General features: G+C 44.9%; 1 long non-coding RNA gene across 1 annotated transcript in view; it reads left to right on the top strand.

Annotated features, from left to right (window-relative positions):
• The window catches only part of LOC140219366 (uncharacterized), a 46,383-nt gene that overhangs the window by 12,245 nt on the left and 20,478 nt on the right, over positions 1–13,660 (top strand). The window lies entirely within an intron of this gene.

Raw genomic sequence — 13,660 nt, 5'->3', positions numbered from 1 at the left:
TACATGTTGTAGGGAACGTTAGGGTTGTGGTGGTGCGAGAAATAAGACGGTAGGAAAACGTGCAAAAAGAAACCATGACACCTGAAAGCACGTTTCTTTTTTCTTTCTTTCCTTTTTTATTTTTCTTGTAGCGGCAGTCATCAGAAACGCCGGGTGCAACGAATTAGATATCTCGGTCGCAAAATGTTAACCTGTCCTCCCACACGACATTCTTTCTCCGTGTACAAATGCCTTAGCTGTCTATCATTGTGTTACTGTACTCCGATTCTTCCATTCGAGCCCTGCGGCAGCTGAATTCACCGAGGCGTGCAGATCGGCATCGCAGGGAGCCGATGTTTTTCACATCTTTTTGGTTCCTGAATGGCGCCATCCCAGCCTACTTTTTGTGTGCGACGTGATCGCCATAGTCTATACGTGCAGAGCGAGTTATGTATTCTGCGAGAAGATCTTCACTATGCACTGTTACACACAGGTTCCAGCAAAATTTAGTCAGGTGTGTTGTGGGTATTGTTTTAGTGTGCATGTGTTTGGCTTAGAGCCGGTATCCACTATTGTGATTATATCAGCTCTTTTCTTTCATAGATTTTTTCATCTAAATGATCTGAAAAACCATGCCACGCGTGTGGTTTGGCTAACACGATCTCTGCCCATTCAATGTGCCTGTTTCCCAAGCTACAAGTTTTTACACAATAATGGATCTATCAAAAGAGTTCTTGTATTTATACTTAATACAAGACTGAAAACACACTTATAACTTCATCAGGTTATAAGACATAATGCTGTATGACAAACCTTCCCCAGTATAAAACAGGCTGTGGTCCTAAGCTTCAGTCCAACAGAACGCTGTGCACGATGATTGTGAAGCTCCTTTAACGCTATGTTCACGAGTGTACTAAATTCAACCGTAAGTGACGTCAGCGTTAGCGCTTGTCTTCTTTAAATTTATTGTTGAAAAAAAAATTGTGGCTCAAACAAACAGACGCCCAGAAGACGACGCCGCTTGCGAGTATAAACAAGAGCGTTCCCCTAATGCTGTCTTAACGTAGTTTAACCAATATCAGCACCAATATACTTAAGGAAAAGGAAAGAGCACTTACTCTACGTGTGCGACTAAATAAGTACCGTTCAATACTATTTCGCAACGCTTGCGTGATACTACGTAAACACAATTCTTGGCCGACATATTGAGATAGGCAGTCGCTTTATGGCCAAAGGTCTTGTTATTAAGAGTCTAACAGACGACAAAGCGTGTCCAAAACTGCTAGTGCCGATTTCCAAGTATGGCACCGATCATAACAAATATCTAAGACTTCGAAGAAGACATGCCATAGCTGTTGAATGCACAGTGACACTTTATAGATAATTTCGAAGCAGACAGCACACTTTCTATAATAAATATTGTGGTGCATGCTCGAACAAGTGCGGCAGCTAGTATGAAGTGTCCCATGCAGAAATTTTGTTGAGACGTATGGGCCTACGCCGTTAAGAAATAGACGGGTAACTCGACAAAACGTGTTAAGTTTTGTCTTCGGCTCTGTCTCGCTGGCACTGTGTCGTCGGCTACGGACTCTTTATAGACTATTAATAGACATCACGTAGTCGTCTTTGCTTTCCTCTATATTCATGCTTTAGCCCATGTAAAATCTCACTTTCATTCAATAGATGTAAAAGCATCATTTGAGGTCGCTCGATCTGTGGTCCAGAACAGGATGCAAAAAAAAAAAAAGAGGAAATACGTAAGTACAATGGACAATAATATCTGAATGCATGGATCGAGCCAGCTGTCCGTACAGTATAGCCCATGCGCTCTATAGAAAATAAATTAAATTGCAAATTGGGCTAGACGGATGTGGTTTATAGTCGCAAAGAAGACTCAGCGCTAACACAAAAAAAACATTAGTTGCGATGCTGCGCTCGTGTTGACCATTTCTTTCTCCGTCCTCTGTGTTAGTGCTGCGTTTTGTTTAAAATTATGATCCATAAAAAGCGTCTATCAATTTTTTAAGTGCTTTCTAGGCCAAAATATCCGGGCAAAATAAAGTAAAAGAAAAGAGGAAAAGATAGGCATGGCAGAATACGGTCCGGTGAACTCATGACATTGCTCGCTCCCCATTTCCCCTCGCCCTTATGACTCCCTGGACATGCATCTCGACCGCTTCCACAGACAGCGCGTTCATCACGTGGTGTAGCCGTCCGGTCGCGGCCTGAAAAACAAGAGACAGCGTTCTTCATTCAAGCATTCTTGCTTCTTTCGCTCTATCAATTATTTATTTTTACATCTCACCAACGGGACGCCCCCATTTTGAAGGAAGGGTGTACATGCGCACGTACGTACCCTTCTTTCGGGATAGCGTGGGTAAATAGGGAAGAGCGAGAGACCAAAGAAGCATTGCGAGTCGCTTCTCGCATGCATGGCCGCCACACAGCGAAATTATGATGCACGTGTACTGTGCGCGACGGACGAAACTCGTCGCGAAGCCGTTAGAATGTTGCCAGCCAAGCGCGGCAGGAGACAACGTCGTTACGAAGCACTTATGCAAATGAGGGCCTTTAGTCATCGTCGCCTCCCCCTTCCGACCCGCCTCCCCAACCAGACATACAAAGAATGTTTGCATGCCGCAGCCTCCCCTTTCTGCGATTCTGACGGGGAAATGGAGGAGAGATGACGTAGGTCGAAAGACGGGTGCAGCGGAGGGCACAAGCTGCATTGATTCGTCAGGATATGGACCTAGACGAGGAAAGCGGAAGTGCAGTAAAGCGAGAGCTTGAAGAAAGAAGGAGAGAAGAGTGCTTAGGGAGAGGCGAGGAACAACGTCGGGGTCATGCAGTAATGAGAAAGTTACTGTAGTGACTCGGCTATATAGATTAAAATCCCGTCCTCTAGCTGAAGCCTGTGTCATAGGGCGAACCAGGGCCGATGTTAGCAAGGTCTTTCGTTCAGGAGCTGCCCGTCATTGGCTAGCCGGCTCATGCAGCCTGTTGCACGTTCGCTGATGCGACTGACTAACCTCTGATCTTTCTACCAACCTAACGTAAGAAGTGCTTTGCTAATATGCACACAAAACTCAAGAAGTAGGAAAAGCTAGAACTAGAAACTGAGCGCTGAAAAACTAGTAATAATAAAGCTTTATCCGGCATAAAAGATCCATGTATATCTCGATAGTTGGCGGGATTGAACTAGAGCGAACATGCTAAAGTAAAATTCAAATTAAACATGGCGGCTACTATCGTGACGTAAGTTAGGAAGCACAGTTCGGGAAATGACGGTATGAAGAAAACATTCCCTAAAATTTCTCAGTATAGCAGGGGCACTAAGCGCACGACTTCCTGAATTTCAGCGAACGATTGAAATTTCCGGTGTCCCAATTGTCACAGAGGGGAAATTAAAGTTCAATATTCAGGAGCCTCTAACGATGTCTTTCAATATAAGTTAAGTTTCTATCAACAGCAAGCAAGAACTGCTGTGTGTAGTTGTTTTTATTTTAGATACATAAGGCGTATTCCCATCATAGAGAACGGAAAATACTTTTACAGAACCTGTTCCCCTGAAAGTGAAATATCTTTACGCCCGATCTAAATAAATCATAATAAAATGTTCCTACTTATCCTAGAAATTCTCTTTAAAAATTATTCTCCTGTGCTCGACCTCTGCAGGCAGGTTATTTCCTAATCTCAGCGCATTCATGCATGTTAAACAAAATAAACAGCGTTTCTTCTACAGCACCTTACCGCCAAGCAACAGCAGCAAAGTGCGCCGATGAAAACTTCTTGACCTGCTGTTAATAGTTCGCCCAGTTCAAAAGTCAAAGATTTCACATCAGTAGGAAGAAAGGGGAAATATGCTAATTGCAGGAAGAGTGCACGCTTCTTGAAGAGACGACAAGACAGCATCCGGCGGGAACGCTTCAAATGTTCCACAATTCGAAGCTTTTCTTTATTAACCAGCTAACGGCCTTTCTTAATAAGTAGAAGAAAAAAACACAATAAAGAGCTGTCGATGGCGCAAAAAAGAGCAAGAAAAGAAAAACGTTTCTTTCTTTTTTACGCCGGAAAATGGACGTATATTGAATAAGTTATGTGAACCCTGGAAGTGTGCTTGCTGCATCTTGAGCTAGCGTACACGCACACGTTAAGCATCCACATATTTTAATGGTCACTGCGCCTCGTGGGTTCGCTAAAGGGGGGAAGGGGGCTGTCAGGAAAGGCATCCTGTTTCATGGTGCATAATTCACGCTGTTCCTCATGCATTAGTCGTTGTCCTATCAGTTGATGCGAAGCTCCCCATTTTCCCGACAAAAAGTTTTCTCTCTAGTGTTTTGCTTGTTCATCTCTTGGAAAAATATGCTCCAAAACAACGCGTTGGTAATTATTTATTTTTTGCCTACACAATGAAACCCTTTGCATCGCAAGAAACTACACAAAACATTTTTCACGCATGTAGCTTCTCTGACTGGATAGTCTTTGTCAGTTGGACCAAAGAAGCTTCTTCTCTTTCTTTCTTGATTCGCCATATCACGTGCCTAGTTTTCCAAGCTCCTTTTACTGTGATGAGTGGATGTGCGGATGTCTCTAATGCACAACCTTGATAAACTTTTGCTGAGCGCTCCTTCGTTTTATCCTTTTACATTACTTATACGTACCACCTGAGAATGTCCTTAGAGAGTTGGAAAAGCTGAAGACTATTATAGCTTTTAGATTCTCTTTCGGCCTTTTGAATTCAGACATTGCCTGTTGACAGAAAATACCGATAAATGAAATTATATGAAACTGAATAATTGTCACCATGGATGTATGGATGCACGGATGGATGTTATGACATTCCCCTTTGGAACGGGGCGGTGGGTTTCCCCACCAAGCTCTTGCTATTATACTGCCTAATGTCCTACTTAGGACACCAGCAAAGGCTACACGGCTCCTTCCGGTGGCGACGTGAGAAAAGGGTAGCTTCTTTGTCGCAGCTTCATTCAGAACGCACCCAATGTGACCTCTTATGGCCTCATACGGATGAAGCACCACCCTTTGTCCAAAACTTAAAAACAAAAAATGCCAAGACGAGTGGAAAAGCTGGGAAGTCACAAATGCTCTCACGATCATTTAGAGAGGTCAATTGAATGACCTAACAAGACTAAAAGACGCGAAGAAACAATGTCCGGCCATTCGCTATTCTCGTAAGGAAGCGTTGACTCATCACTTGTGACTGACGCCACCACCAGAAGGCGTCACATGCTTTCCGGCTCCGCGATACGCGATGCCTGAGAACTGGTCTAGTGCCGCTCCTGCCAAGTGCACAATTCCCTGAGTTGGAGGTTCGGTTGTATATAAGTAACCATGAGGACATACGGGTCGGGCTTGCACATCACACTAGCTGTCTCTTCCGTCTGGCTTCGCGCTTTTAAGAACCACCATTCGCGTGCATCACGAGTGCTAAGCACGCTTCTAGTTCTCTCAATCACCTCATGCGCTTGGCTCCTCGCTCTTTTTTTTTTTTGCCATGAACATCAGCATGACGCTGTGCACTACAATGCTTTCGGCGGTTCTTATTGCTCATGCGCGAACTCAGAAGCGCTTTGTATCCTCTTCCGCACACTCAGCCCTTCTCTCCCCTGGGTTCTGTGACTGCTGTTCAAAGTAATACCGCATTCCAACACCCGCAGAACGGGTCCTCCGGTGGCGAATGTTCAGTAGCGCACCCTATAGAGGTCGCTACTTCACGCGTAGGAGGCCGGGTTTGTCGTACAAGTTTTGCGCTTCTGACATGTCGAGGTCCTCTTCTGCCTGCTGAGCGCCCGGGAGCTGCGTTTCATATCTTTTCTTTTTCTGGTTCTGTTTTCGCTTCTTAGCGAACAATGCGGCTCCCTTCTCACTTGGACGCTTCTTCTCCTCGCATTTCGTTACTCGTCGCCTGCCCCAAGGGATTTGACTCACCAAAAGCGTGGTCGACACGGCGCCTGATGAGACGACAAAGACGACGTCTGCGGTCATGCAGGCGCCATTCTTTTGACGCAGTCTTGCTTGAAAAGAAGCAGAGGGGGATGGAGAGAGAAGGAAACTGCACCCGAGTTCCGCACAACCTCGTTTTTTTTTGTCCTTTTTAAAGTAAGCTCTGTGTCAGGAAGAAAATCTTTTCTCGAAACCCTTCCAAGTGAAGCGCTAGCTTAAAGTTACGTTTGTTCCAAGCCATCCGTGCTGTTTGCGTCGTACTCGAGACAGGCCTGCGATGGAGATTAGATTTTGGTTTTCTTCACTGCGCGAAGTTTGAAGGTACATAGTGCATATCAGAGGGGTCCCTGGCTTAAAGCAGCACGAGCAAATGTGAACTCTGCTCAGCCTCGTTATCGCGTTGGCACTGAAGAATGCGAACAAAGGATCGAAATGAGAACGCCAGAATTCAGCGAGACGACGACGCCTTCGGACGCCCTAAGCGAAACAGTGTTTCGGGATTCATAAGTGCCCTTTTTGAATTTTGTTATCTTGAGCTTTGTAGTGGCACACTTCGAGACTAGTACCAGGCGTTCTGCTGCGGCACTTTTGTAGTCCAGTGAATCTGTGATGAGGTTACATTCGAGAAACATCGATGCATAGAAATGCAGAAATATAGAGCCACCATAATGAATATTGCATGCTCTGGAATTCTCGGTAAAAGTTAGTGTAATAGAAAGAGAGAACTTCAAACTGAGGGACAAGTTAACAAGCGCAAGTAAATCGCAAATTACTCAAAATACAGATTGTCTCGCTAAGTTAACACACTATGTACCGGCAATACGAGATACGCGCAAATGAGATGAAGAAGCTTTTACTGCACCGCAGTGAAGATCACATCGACTGGCGATTTAACAGAGCATATGAGCTCTGCGTATCATCAAAATAACTTTTCTGCAGCATATTTATTACCTCTGATGTCTCCAATGTTTCGCTTGGCGTATTTTACTACAGGATCTCTCTATTTCTTGTTTCTTTTTGCCCGATGCTCTACGCTAAATCGAGCGTGTTTTTTAAGTATTCAAGAATTTAAGGAATTTAGTTAGCTATAATTTCGTTTCAGTAACGTTGTCGGGACTGAGAGAAATCTTTACTATTTCAGTACCTTCTGTATAGCCGTATTTCACAACTTTGCCTTTCTGTAACAAATGAAAGGTACAGTTGGTTTATTCTTGTTCAAAAGGGTGCAAAGCAGAATGTGCATCTGTGGCTCCAAAGTGTTGACCTAACGTTGTCTGGACAATGTCTTGTCAGAATTGTCTCGTGGCGCGCAAACAGACGCCATAGCCGCTGGGCTACCACAGCGGGTCCTGAGCATTACCGTAGTTCCGAATATAGCAAAAATGCTTTCGTTTGTTAATGCGTCCGTTCCTCCAAAATAGCCGTCTTCTCTACTTCATTGGAAAAAATACACGGACGCTTTTGCAAGTCTAATTGGTATCGGCGTTTCCATTCACTATAGCCATTATTTCACTATATGAGGATTCTCAATAATGAAGCTCTGTAGTATTTGACGAACCAGAGAGAGCAGAATTTCCAAACGCATACGCATGAGGTGTAATGCTTCCGGAAGGGCCCTGCGTAGCGCGAGAGGAGATGTTGTGTACCCCGAACAGTGGTGCTCAGGGGGAGCAACTGCCGGCATTGCCGGGGTTGTTATCGCGGCCGGCGTCACCTACTACCTCCCCCTCCTCCCCCCCCCTACACACACACAGACCAACAGAGCCATTTAGCACCAATAGCCGACAATGGCACCACCCTAAGTGTCATGTTACTAAATGGGATGAAGTGGTACATCATGATTGCTGATGTTGCCATGGTTCAAAACAATTTGAACGTACACAAAGCGAAGAATGCGAGACGCTTTAATATATTCTTTTCAACGTGGCGGATTCAGTGCACTGCAAGCAGTAAGAATCAGCTGAGAGGGCCGCATGAAAGAGCGCAGCTATAGAGCGTGGCCTACCCGCGATATGATATTATGGGCTCTACACGTAGCTTATAGGTAGGCGGTTTTGTATTGATGATGACTTAAGCTGTATTGATGACTTGGGTGACAAGGCCGCTTTGCGGGTTCATGAAAGCAAGCAAGCGACCAAAGAGATTACAATAATGAAATTTCACACGGGCATTTTTTAACGGTTGTCGAGTCAGTGGCCTTCGAGATCTCAAATGCTATTCTCATTTATCTATAGTGATTTATTGAGTGTTTCCTAGCACTATTCTGCTGATTCAATATTTCACGAACAATAGAGCGCCTAGCTATTAAGAGACAAAAAAGAAAAAAGAACACCCATAAACCCAACCACTATCGAGCAGAAAGAACAACAATGACAAAATGCATATATTAACGCAGAAAGGGCATAGGCGAGGCCTGCCGGAAACGTTGCTTCAAAACAAGGAAAAACGCAATTTGTGCTAGCAGTCCGTTTTAGCTTCCGGTGCCTGCAAATGCTCTCAGGGTGCAGCGCCCGCCGGAAGTAAAATGTTCCGGACGCCCATCTTGAACATCCTGCACTTCAAGTGGACCCGATTGCTCGAACAATGGCTGTCACAGCTGTCTAGCAAACCCGACGTGCAATGAGAAACTAGGAGTGAACAAACTTGGTCTCTGACGCGTTACGAACTTTGCCTGAAGACAATAGCAGAATGAAACCCAAAATTAGTGTTTTTGTTTAAACGAGAACTAAACGAAGTTTCGTTGCCGAACGCAAGACTGCTTTGTTGTCGAGCGCAAGCGATTTCGTGCAGGGCACATTCTGAAACTTATTCCCTTGTTTTTCCTTTGAGGTGGATGTTATTGGATAAACAAGCTGAAGTTTTGCTTGATTTTTATATGAGAGAAATTCCAAACTTAGACTTCAGCATCCAAACAAGAAAGAAGTGCACGAAATATGCAAGCTTGAAGTGATTAACAGCGGTCGAACAGAGAACGACGCTGACGACGGTGTTTCGATATGCGGAATTGTCTCCGTCAGGTCAGCAACTGCTATTGATGCTGCCCTGACGAAGAAAGGTTCCCTCATCGAAACATTGGCGTCAGCGACGTTCCCTGTTCGACCACTGTTAAATCATTCAACCTAAGTAAATATAAGCCAGTTGCTTCAACAGCATGTCGTAAATTTAGGTGCGAAAAAAAAACCCAATTAGGGCAACATGGGCGCCACGACGCTTCAAGAGCGCCTGCTCACAACTCGAATTTCTTACTGGAGTAATCGCGTATATAAATGAAGAAAGTCTAATTTGCGGAAATATAGTGCTGACAAAAATTAAGGGTGATTATACACCTATATATACTGCAATTCAACAGATTTATTTAGCGATTTTGGAAGTGCGACTGCAATAAGTTAGCGTCAGCGGGTTTGTTCAAGAGTACAAATTTCATCATGTATTGGTCACGTCGAGTAAAGCGATATAGCAGAAAGACGACAATAGTGGGCTATGCCTAAGCCATCTTGTCAAAAGGGTACAAGTAGTCGCTTTTTAATTTTGACGACGACCATCACGACAATCTTTTTCCAAGCCTCAGAACAGCAAGAACAATAGAGCTAAAAAGGAGATTAAAAAGATGCTCAAATGCACTTCCAGATTTAGGAGAAAACCGGAGACAGTTCGTCGCAGTAACAGAGTACTCTAAGAAAAAAAGTATAGGACATAAGCTTGGATAGGTAATTGTTGATACATTTGTCTATACATTCCTTAAATTTTGCTTCTTCGAGGAGGAAAGAAAATTACAATGGTGAAGAACTTTGATGGGAGCTACCTACATAAAACGCAACAGCGAGGAACCTACGTAAGGTGCGCTACGAAATACGTATAAATAAAACCAAGGAACCACAGCGATGCTTCCCTGTATCTAGCTGCAGCTCATCCCCCTTTCCACCCTCCCTCCCGCCAACTCTTTTTTATATCCAGAAGAAATGGAGTGAAGTGGAAAAGCAGGGCAAAAGAGACGCCAAAGGTATTTGTGCGGCAGGGCTCCGAGTTGTGCCGGCCAAGCAAAAGTCGCTCCCTGATGGAACCGGCCCGAGATGGATCGACCATCGACAGCGAGGACGTTCAATCCCCGCTCGACAACAGGGCTGTCGCCTTAAGAAGGGGCGGCTTCGGTATACCTTGGGGACCATGTCTAAAGCTTGGAGGCAACATCGAGCACTTTTGTTTTTGTTGTTGTTTCTTGGCTGCGACTCACACTAGGAGCCCGAACCACCGCAGTGTCGCGTGCGGTGTATGCCTGCGTGTACATAAAGTTCGCAGCACCACCTACAGCGGTGAGAGAGTAAATACTGTGCAGGAAGTACAAATCCTCCTCTTATGCAGTCTTGCTTCTCTTGTTGATGTCCTGCAGTACAGACTAAAGATAAAGAACAAGAAGGATGTTTTGTTTAGCCTACTCCACTCGTGAGCCTACCGCCACCAGCCATCTCACACTGAATACATCCAGCGGTTGTCATCCAGATAAGCGAGGTTTCATAAGGAAGCGAAAGAAATAAACGGAGCTTTCCGCTTTGGCGAATTTACTCTGAACCGAACGCGATGTTTGCCTCGGTCCATGGCAACCTGCACGACTCTGGTCTTCTGTTGTGATCGGACAAAACGAAAAGTGTCACCGCATTTATAGTCTCTCTTTTCCGGTGGCTAGAAACCATGCTCTCTTGGCTTGGGCAGTGTAGAAGAGGATTCGTTGAGGGGCGGATTTGGCTTCAAGGGAGAAGTGAATGTAGAATCGAAATAATAAAGCAGGAATATAAATATTGACAACTGCAAATGAAAGACGAGTAACGTTCCCTAATTCACTCAGTGTTACGATTATATGCAGCCGTGGATAGCAGCAGAATTATTGAGGATGCACGGAACGTCGCACAGTTTATTGATAGGTTGCGTTCCAGAAGGAGTGATTCGTACAAATCCTGTATGCATTCGTAGCTACCATGGCCATCACTTCTTCCCGCTTTCTTAAAACGCGTCTTATGTACAGCCATCTAGTTCCATGTCAGAAAGCTTAATTTACCACCGGGATAACTTATCGGTGCTGTGTTCAATTCGTGCCCCAATACTCCTGTAGTTCCTTTGAGGCTCAGAAGGCACTGAAGGTACTTATGTGCTTTCTGAGAACGTCTGGTTTGTATGAGCTGCTTTGACTCTAGTACTATCCGTGCACGTCTCTATACCCTCTATCTCTCTTCCCCTTCTCCCTTTCCCCAGAGTAGGTTAGCCAACAGGACTCTTGACTGGTTAACATCCCTGCCTTCATTACATGCCTCCCTCTCTCTCTTGAGCTTCCGTTTGTTCACATTGGCGGCTATTATGCTGGAATAAGTTGGCCTGTTCGTCCATTACTTTTTACTCCGAAGCTGTCTCCGAGATGTGTCCCCGAGATGTTGGCAAAAACAAATCATCATGTGGGCCGATACTGATAGTGCAGAAAGGGCCCAAGCTCAATGTCACATACCCCTGTGGGCTCGGAGACCTGTAACGCGCCTTTGAGCTACCTTTGTCACACGTGGGGCCCAAAGAGGTTCCAGCCACAAGGGTAAGAACAGATGCTCTTGAAAAAAATGTTCTGTAGAACATTTTCAGAAACAACTGTTAAAACATTATCGCCGGCAACCATGCAAACGAGCTAGTGCCGCTGCTCGCGCGTTCTTAGTCGTCGCCGTCCCCAGCTGGCTCTGTTGTGCAAAAAACTATCATCATCATTAATGGCTCAGCGTCAGCGTCATCCTCAGCTGGCTCCGTTGCCGCTCAGCGCAGGACGCTGGCGTAAAAATAATTTTTTGATTGCGAAGCAATACTACTTTAGGTCGCAGTTCAGCCCGTTCCGTGGCGAGGCGGTGGTAGGCACCATTGACCTTTAGCATGACCTCGCTGCGTGATTCACTACTTTCTGTGCTCGTGCCCAAAATACCAAAATGATGGGGACGCTCTTGAGGACCTGCAAAACTTGGACCTTCCGTGCGCGCGCCTGCTACACCTTATGTTGCCAGAAGGGTTATTTATAGCCCGGAAGGAATATGCACGAGTTCTTACACTCCTAAAGGGCACTGTATGGACGCACATGTGGTGACATACTGCAGTAACATTCTAGGAGACGTAAGTAACATTCAGTAACATTCTTTAGCCTCGATATGATTCACTTTTTATTTGATTCACTAAATTTGAGTCACTAGATTGACTCCTTCAATAAAACAAAAAAAAATGTTGCATTTTTGCCCCTGTAAAGTGTGTATCACCTGTGGCAGTACAGCATCGCGTAAAGACATTGGTGCGGAGGAGGAAGAGAAGGGGTGTGCTTGCTGCAGGCGGACCTAGCCATGCAAATTTGCGATAAGGTCAGCTATTTTCGAGGAAGTGGGATGGTGTAAGTTAGAACACAACCAAATAAGCAAAATGCAGCCAGTATGTGAATGACTACAAATAAAAAACAGAAATACTGATAACAGGAACATGCAATACGTTAATTTCAGGTTATTATCTGACACAAACTGCATATATATCAAGCACTAAAAGAACACCAATTGCTTGATGTTTTCAGCTGGGTAAAAAAGAATGCTAAATGTTTATTTTTTCGATGTACCTAGTAAAACAATTTCGAAGAAGAGACAGACAGACAGACAGACAGATAGATAGAGACAGATAGATAGAGACAGATAGATAGATAGAGACAGATAGATAGAGACAGATAGATAGATACAGATAGATAGATACAGACAGATAGATAGATACAGACAGATAGATAGAGACAGACAGACAGACAGACAGACAGACAGACAGACAGACAGACAGACAGACAGACAGACAGACAGACAGACAGACAGACAGACAGACAGACAGACAGACAGACAGACAGACAGACAGACAGACAGACAGACAGACAGACAGACAGACAGACAGACAGACAGACAGACAGACAGACAGACAGACAGACAGACAGACAGACAGACAGACAGACAGACAGACAGACAGACAGACAGACAGACAGACAGACAGACAGACAGACAGACAGACAGACAGACAGACAGACAGACAGACAGACAGACAGACAGACAGACAGACAGACAGACAGACAGACAGACAGACAGACAGACAGACAGACAGACAGACAGACAGACAGACAGACAGACAGACAGACAGACAGACAGACAGACAGACAGACAGACAGACAGACAGACAGACAGACAGACAGACAGACAGACAGACAGACAGACAGACAGACAGACAGACAGACAGACAGACAGACAGACAGACAGACAGACAGACAGACAGACAGACAGACAGACAGACAGACAGACAGACAGACAGACAGACAGACAGACAGACAGACAGACAGACAGACAGACAGACAGACAGACAGACAGACAGACAGACAGACAGACAGACAGACAGACAGACAGACAGACAGACAGACAGACAGACAGACAGACAGACAGACAGACAGACAGACAGACAGACAGACAGACAGACAGACAGACAGACAGACAGACAGACAGACAGACAGACAGACAGACAGACAGACAGACAGACAGACAGACAGACAGACAGACAGACAGACAGACAGACAGACAGATAGATAGATAGATAGATAGATAGATAGATAGATAGATAGATAGAGAGAGAGAGAGAGAGAGAGAGAGAGAGAGAGAGAGAGAGAGAGAGAGAGAGAGAGAGAGAGAGAGAGAGG

Source organism: Dermacentor andersoni, chromosome 7, assembly GCF_023375885.2.
Source record: "Dermacentor andersoni chromosome 7, qqDerAnde1_hic_scaffold, whole genome shotgun sequence".
Classification (NCBI taxonomy): domain Eukaryota; kingdom Metazoa; phylum Arthropoda; class Arachnida; order Ixodida; family Ixodidae; genus Dermacentor; species Dermacentor andersoni.
This window is presented reverse-complemented; position numbering and strand designations above follow the sequence as displayed.